A 6,723-nucleotide genomic window follows, 5' to 3' on the forward strand; every position below is an offset into this window, starting at 1 on the left:
GAACTGATTCAAATGTATTCTTTTTAATGGCTGAGTAATACTCCATTGTGTATATGTACCATAGCTTTCTTATCCATTCATCTGCTGATGGACATCTAGGTTGCTTCTATGAGGCTGTTTTTTTAAAAGGTTTCCCAATGGTTTTGTTCTTGGTTAGACCATCCTTGGGCTTCTCTGGTAGCTCAGCTGGTAAAGAATCCTCCTGCAAGGCAGGAGACCCTGGTTCTATTCCTGGGTCAGAAAGGTCCCCTGGAGAAGGGATAAGCTAACCACTCCAGTATTCTTGGGTTTCCCTGGTGGCTCAGCTGGTAAAGAATCCACCTACAATGTGGGAGACCTGGGTTCGATCTCTGGGTTGCAAAGATCCCCTGGAGGCGGGCATGGCAACACACTCCAGTATTCTTGCCTGGACAATTGCATGAACAGAGGAGCCTGGTGGTCTATAGTCCATTGGGTCGCAAAGAGTTGGACACAACTGAGCAACTAAGCACAGCATAGCACACAGACCATCCTTACATTGATTAGGAACTAAGACAGATTGTGTTTTCTTCTTCTCTTCCTTCTGTGCATATGAGAATAAAGATTTGATTGGGCGCTCTGGTGTAGGCACTTATAATAGGATCAAGTACAGAATAAAAATACCCTCTGCATGAAATTAAAAGATAATAAGGCCCCAATGTATACTAAAAGCAATTTATTACGTTCTAACAACTTGATTATCTCCTTTGGAAAGAGTGAACACTTCTGCCTACTTCTTTTCCGTTACTGCCCAGACTTGCCTGAAGTGACTTAGCACTTTACAGTTGCAACTGAATTAATCTTATAATTGTTTTGGTTTTCCACCTGGCTGAAGTCATGGGGGCTTTCTTTCAGAATTGGGCCAAATTAGGCAGAATTTCTTTGGAATGACTATACATCATGGTATACAGAACATTTAAGGACTAAATTTGCAGAGGAAATGAAAGTAACTTCTTGGGAATTAGAACTCTGTCGCTTGAGCTTTCTGAAATTTTTTGACTGGCACAGTATCCCTGCATTTGATCATATCGGGGTGGTGATCTCTTTTCTTTAAGGGCTTTATGGATAATCTTCCTTTCCAACCAGTTATCTCTTGACTACTGGAGAGTGAGGATGTGCAGATCATTTCACAGAGCCTTTGTAACCAAGTCACTGAAGATTAAACAGGCAAGAAAATAGTATCCTGATGTATTCCGATTGTCATGGCTCCTAGATTTGTTTAATAATGACACAAATTGTCTTTATATTCTTTCTTTCTCTCATCAAGGGAACCAATCCCCCCCCCCGCCTTTTTTTCCTTTCTGTAAAACACAAGATAAACCTAGCCACATGTATGCAGGACAAATTCTACAACTTATGAGGTCTAGTTCAAGTTCTATATCTACATGAATGCTTCCAACATTGCTACAAACCTTAACTATCTTTTTTTGTGAATATGTAAAATGTATACACACTCCACCTGCAAGTGATTGTCTAACAGTATAACTTTATCACATGTACTTATCTGATATTTCCAACTGGATTAAAGCTCTCTGAAGATAAAAACCATGCATTATGTTTCTGATTTGTAAACTCAGTAAATGGTTTATGTTTTTTCATGGCATATTAAAAAATAAGTATAAGAACTCTATTAATATTAAGAAAGAAACCTACATTCTCAAGTCAATTTCATCAAATTTTAGAATTAGGCATTTTTATAATAACTCACTTCTTGTTTGGAATCCATAAGAAAAATGAAATGGTAAGCAAGAGTTTAAATGCAGACCTCAACTTCAGTCAAGATGAAAATAAAGAGAAGTAGGGAGTTATGAGTAGCTTGGCTATTTATGTTTGAAAATTTTTTTCTTCAATTATTTGGAACATAGCCACACACATCTGCTTATGTGCCAGAATTTGGGTTTACACCTTTGGTGTAATGGAACTAATTTTACTAAAAATATCTTGACTCAACAATTTTATAACTTTAAAACCAAATGTTGCTTTTATGAGTTCTAGCCATTTCTTTTTTTTCCCCAAAGCATTAGAACTAAGAAAATACAATTGCAACTAACCATCAATGGGAGCTATTTGTTATAATGACAAGTGGCAGTTGTTTATATCATTCATTTCCGTGAAAAAAAAAAAAAATAATAAGGCTTGGTGCAGAAAACATCAATACCAAAGTACAAACACTTTTCAGCTTTTCTAAGCACCAGTTTTATTTATTTTTTTAAATTGAGCTTTACTTTTGAGTATACAACGTTATTTTTATTTTTGGGGTTTTGATTTTCTGAAGTCCTGTGAGTGGTCCAGGATACATTTAGCAGAGCACACATATTTGATTAAATACTGGTGAGATCAATCAATGTCATGACGACAAAATACAGCTATTATCCCAGTCTGGCATTACAAAGATGTTTTCTAAAGCCACAGGAAAGATCAGAGCAGGACAGAATGGCAACCAAAGGTCTCCATGTGGAACAGGGGAATTGATGTGGGGTGTTAGGGAGTCAGGCTGAGATGGTAGAGCTCAGCAGCAGCAGGTATAGTATGACTCACTTGAGAGCACTGAGGTGCCATGTCTCAATGCCCACGCCTCCTCCCGTCTCATACTCTTGTTCATGTTCCATACTTTATTGTTCATTCCTATTCCACACCCTAGTTGGCCAAGAACTTTAACAATTTCAATCACTTCTTATTTTCTTTACGAAATTTCTTTTTAATTGAAGGATAACTACTTTATAATATTGCATTGGTTTCTGCCATACATCAACATGAATCAGTCATAGGTACACATATGTCCCCTCCCTCTTGAACCTCCCTCTCACCTCCCACCCCTTCCCACTCCTCTAGGTTGTTACAGAGACTTGGTTTGAGTTCCCTGAGTCATGCAGCAGATTCCCATTGGTTATTATTTATTTACATTTGTCAGTGTATTTGTTTCCATGCTACTCTCTCCGTTTGTCCCACCCTCTCCTTCCTCTCCCTCTATCCCGTGTCCATAAGTCCATAAGTCTATGAGGTGGATGAATCTAGAGCCTATTACACGGAGTGAAGTAAGTCAGAAAGAGAAAAATATCATATATTAATCCATCTCTCTCTATATAGAATCTACAAAGATGGTACCGATGAACCTATTTTCGGGCAGTAATGGAGACACAGACATAGAGGAAAAAATTATTTTTGTCTCTGGGTTTCTGTTCCAATTAACCCTTTCTCTTCTTTTGCTTTGTCTCTGGTATTGAATGCATCCATTGTTTGTCACTTTATCTCTTGATTTCTGCAGAATTGGATCTCAGTTTCTTATTCAACCTCAAGGCCCAGTAAGTCATTCTTTATGTAGAATTTTTAGAAACATTATTGATCTAGTTTTTACAAGGTTTCTGCGTCTTGACCAATTTGTGCCTTGAGCACTACTTCCTTGTAAATCCACAGAGCCCTAAAATCCACAAAATAACTCAATGGATGGAGTGCTATAGGTTCAACTGTGGTAGCAGTAAGTAATTCATAATGTGTACATGGAAACTAGAGAGAGAAAATTGCAGGAAACCCTGGACAGAGGTGTGATAGTGGGTGATGTGATTATGAAAATTGCATCTGGGGAAGTAACAGAATTGGAGGACTATAGGGGCTGAGATGACTTTAGAGGCCTAATTCTTTGGCTGTGGGAGAGGAAAGATTAAAAGGAAGGAAAGGGAGAAATATGCTACTGAGGGGAAGATTTATTTCCTCTCCAATATGCCTATAGAATTGATAAGAGATTATGGTGGCAGAATCGATGAATCAGCAAGCCAGATTAACAGTGCACAGAGGTAGGATACCTACAGGATGTGGCCTCTGGAGGTTTTGGTGCAACTGCCCAGACTGTCATTAGGAAGCTGAGGACAACTCAGTGTTCATGGGGTCTATTCTATCATATTTATTTCTGGTAAATAAATAGTACATTGCATAAACACCTATGATGGGCTAGGCCTATGCCATATACTAAGGACAGAAGAAACAGAGAAACAAAGGAAGAAATGATAGATAAGAAAGGGAACAAGGGGGAGTTCCCTGGTGGTCTAGTCATTAGGATTTGGTGTCTTCACTGCTGTGGCCTGGGTTCAATCCCTGGTCAGGGAACTCCCTCAGGCCTCATGGTGTGGCCAGAAGAAAAAGAGGGTAGGGGAGGGAGGTAGAAAATTTGGAAAGAAGGAGGAATAGAATTAATTCCTTGGTTCCTGTCCTCAGAGAATGTATCTTCTCATAAATTTTGTCATCACTCTTAGGTTGTATTAATAAAATACTAAGTTAGAATGAAGTCACACTATTGTAAATATAAATATTATAGGTTACTTCATGTGGATGGTCCAGCAACTCTCACTTTCTCAAATTGTGTATGTTGATCCAGAGATAGCTGAGTGATTGCCTCAGCTTAGGTGTTTCATCTTACATTTGGACACATTTACATTTTACATCTTACACGTTTATAAATGTGCCCTTCTGATGACAGCTCTAGTTTTTCTTTTCCTTTCTTTAACATTATCAGATATTTGATACATGGTTTTTCGGTGCTGCAGATTTTGGTCAGATGGTCAAATGGGTATGAAAAAAGTCAGATCAGTGGCATCGGTCATTTTCATGGTCTGAAGTAGGCCTGGGACAGAGACAGAATCCGTGAAGTTAAACATAAAAAAACTCGCTTAAGATGGCAAAGTTAGGAGTCCCCATGTAGGAGGATTGTATGGTAGTTTGAGCATTCTTTGGCATTGCCTTTCTTTGGGATTGGAATGAAAACTGACCTTTTCCAGTCCTGTGGCCACTGCTGAGTTTTCCAAATTTGCTGGCATATTGAGTGCAGCACTTTCACAGCATCATCTTTCAGGATTTGAAACAGCTCAACTGGAATGCTATCACCTCCACTAGCTTTGTCTATAGTGATGGTTTCTAAGGCCCACTTGATTTCACATTCCAGGATATCTGGCTCTAGGTGACTGATCACACCATCGTGATTATCTGGGTCATGAAGATCTTTTTTGTACAGTTCTTCTGTGTATTCCTATTCTCTTCTTAATATCTACTGCTTCTGATAGGTCCATACCATTTCTGTCCTTTATCGAGCCCATCTTTGCATGAAATGTTCCCTTGGTATCTCTAATTTTCTTGAAGAGAGCTCTAGTCTTTCCCATTCTGTTGTTTTTCTCTATTTCTTTGCATTGATCACTGAGGAAGGCTTTCTTATCTTTTCTTGCTATTCTTTGGAACTCTGCATTCAGATGCTTATATCTTTCCTTTTCTCCTTTGCTTTTCACTTCTCTTCTTTTCACAGCTATTTGTAAGGCCTCCCCAGACAGCCATTTTGCTTTTTTACATTTCTTTTCCATGGGGATGGTCTTGATCCCTGTCTCCTGTACAATGTCACAAACCTCATTCCATAGTTCATCAGGCACTCTATCTATCAGATTTAGGCCCTTAAATCTATTTCTTACTTCCACTGTATAATCATGAGGGATTTGATTTAGGTCATACCTGAATGGTCTAGTTGTTTTCCCTACTTCCTTCAATTTAAGTCTGAATTTGGCAATAAAGAGTTCATGGTCTGAGCCACAGTCAGTTCCTGGTCTTGTTTTTGTTGACTGTATAGAGCTTCTCCATCTTTGGCTGCAAAGAATATAATCGACCCGATTTCGGTGTTGACCATCTGGTGATGTCCATGTGTAGTGTCTTCTCTTGTGTTGTTGGAAGAGAGTGTTTACTATGACCAGTGCATTTTCTTCGCAAAACTCTATTAGTCTCTGCCCTGCTTCATTCCGTATTCCAAGGCCAAATTTGCCTGTTACTCCAGGTGTTTCTTGACTTCCTACTTTTGCATTCCAGTCTCCTATAATGAAAAGGACATATTTTTTGGGTGTTAGTTCTAAAAGGTCTTGTAGGTCTTCATAGAACCGTTCAACTTCAGCTTCTTCAGTGTTACTGGTTGGGGCATAGACTTGGATTACTGTGATATTGAATGGTTTGCCTTGGAAAGGAACAGATATCATTCTGTCATTTTTGAGATTGTATCCAAGTTCTGCATTTTGGAGTCTTTTGTTGACCATGATGGCTACTCCATTTCTTCTAAGGTATTCCTGCCCACAGTAGTAGATATAATGGTCATCTGAGTTAAATTCATTCATTCCAGTCCACTTTAGTTCGCTGATTCCTAGAATATTGATGTTCACCCTTACCAATTTGCCTTGATTCATGGACCTGACATTCCAGGTTCCTATGCAATATTGCTCTTTACAGCATTGGAGCTTACTTCTATCACCAGTCACATCCACAGCTGTGTATTCTTTTTGCTTTGGCTGCATCCCGTCATTCTTTCTGGAGTTATTTCTCCACTGATCTCCAGTAGCGTATTGGGCAGCTACTGACCTGGGGAGTTTCTCTTTCAGTATCCAATCATTTTGCCTTTTCTTACTGTTCATGGGGTTCTCAGGCAAGAATACTGAAGTGGTTTGCCATTCCCTTCTCCAGTGGACCACATTGTGTTAGACCTCTCCACCATGACCCGTTCATCTTGGGTGGCCCCACGGGCATGGCTTAGTTTCATTGAGTTAGACAAGGCTGTGGTCCTAGTGTGATTAGACTGACTAGTTTTCTGTGATTATGGTTTCAGTGTGTCTGCCCTCTGATGCCCTCTTGCAATACCTACCATCTTACTTGGGTTTCTCTTACCTTGGTCATGGGGTATTTCTTCATGGT

The sequence above is a fragment of the Bison bison genome, unplaced genomic scaffold, assembly GCF_000754665.1.
Source record: "Bison bison bison isolate TAMUID 2011002044 unplaced genomic scaffold, Bison_UMD1.0 scf7180017864177, whole genome shotgun sequence".
In the NCBI taxonomy this organism is placed as follows: domain Eukaryota; kingdom Metazoa; phylum Chordata; class Mammalia; order Artiodactyla; family Bovidae; genus Bison; species Bison bison.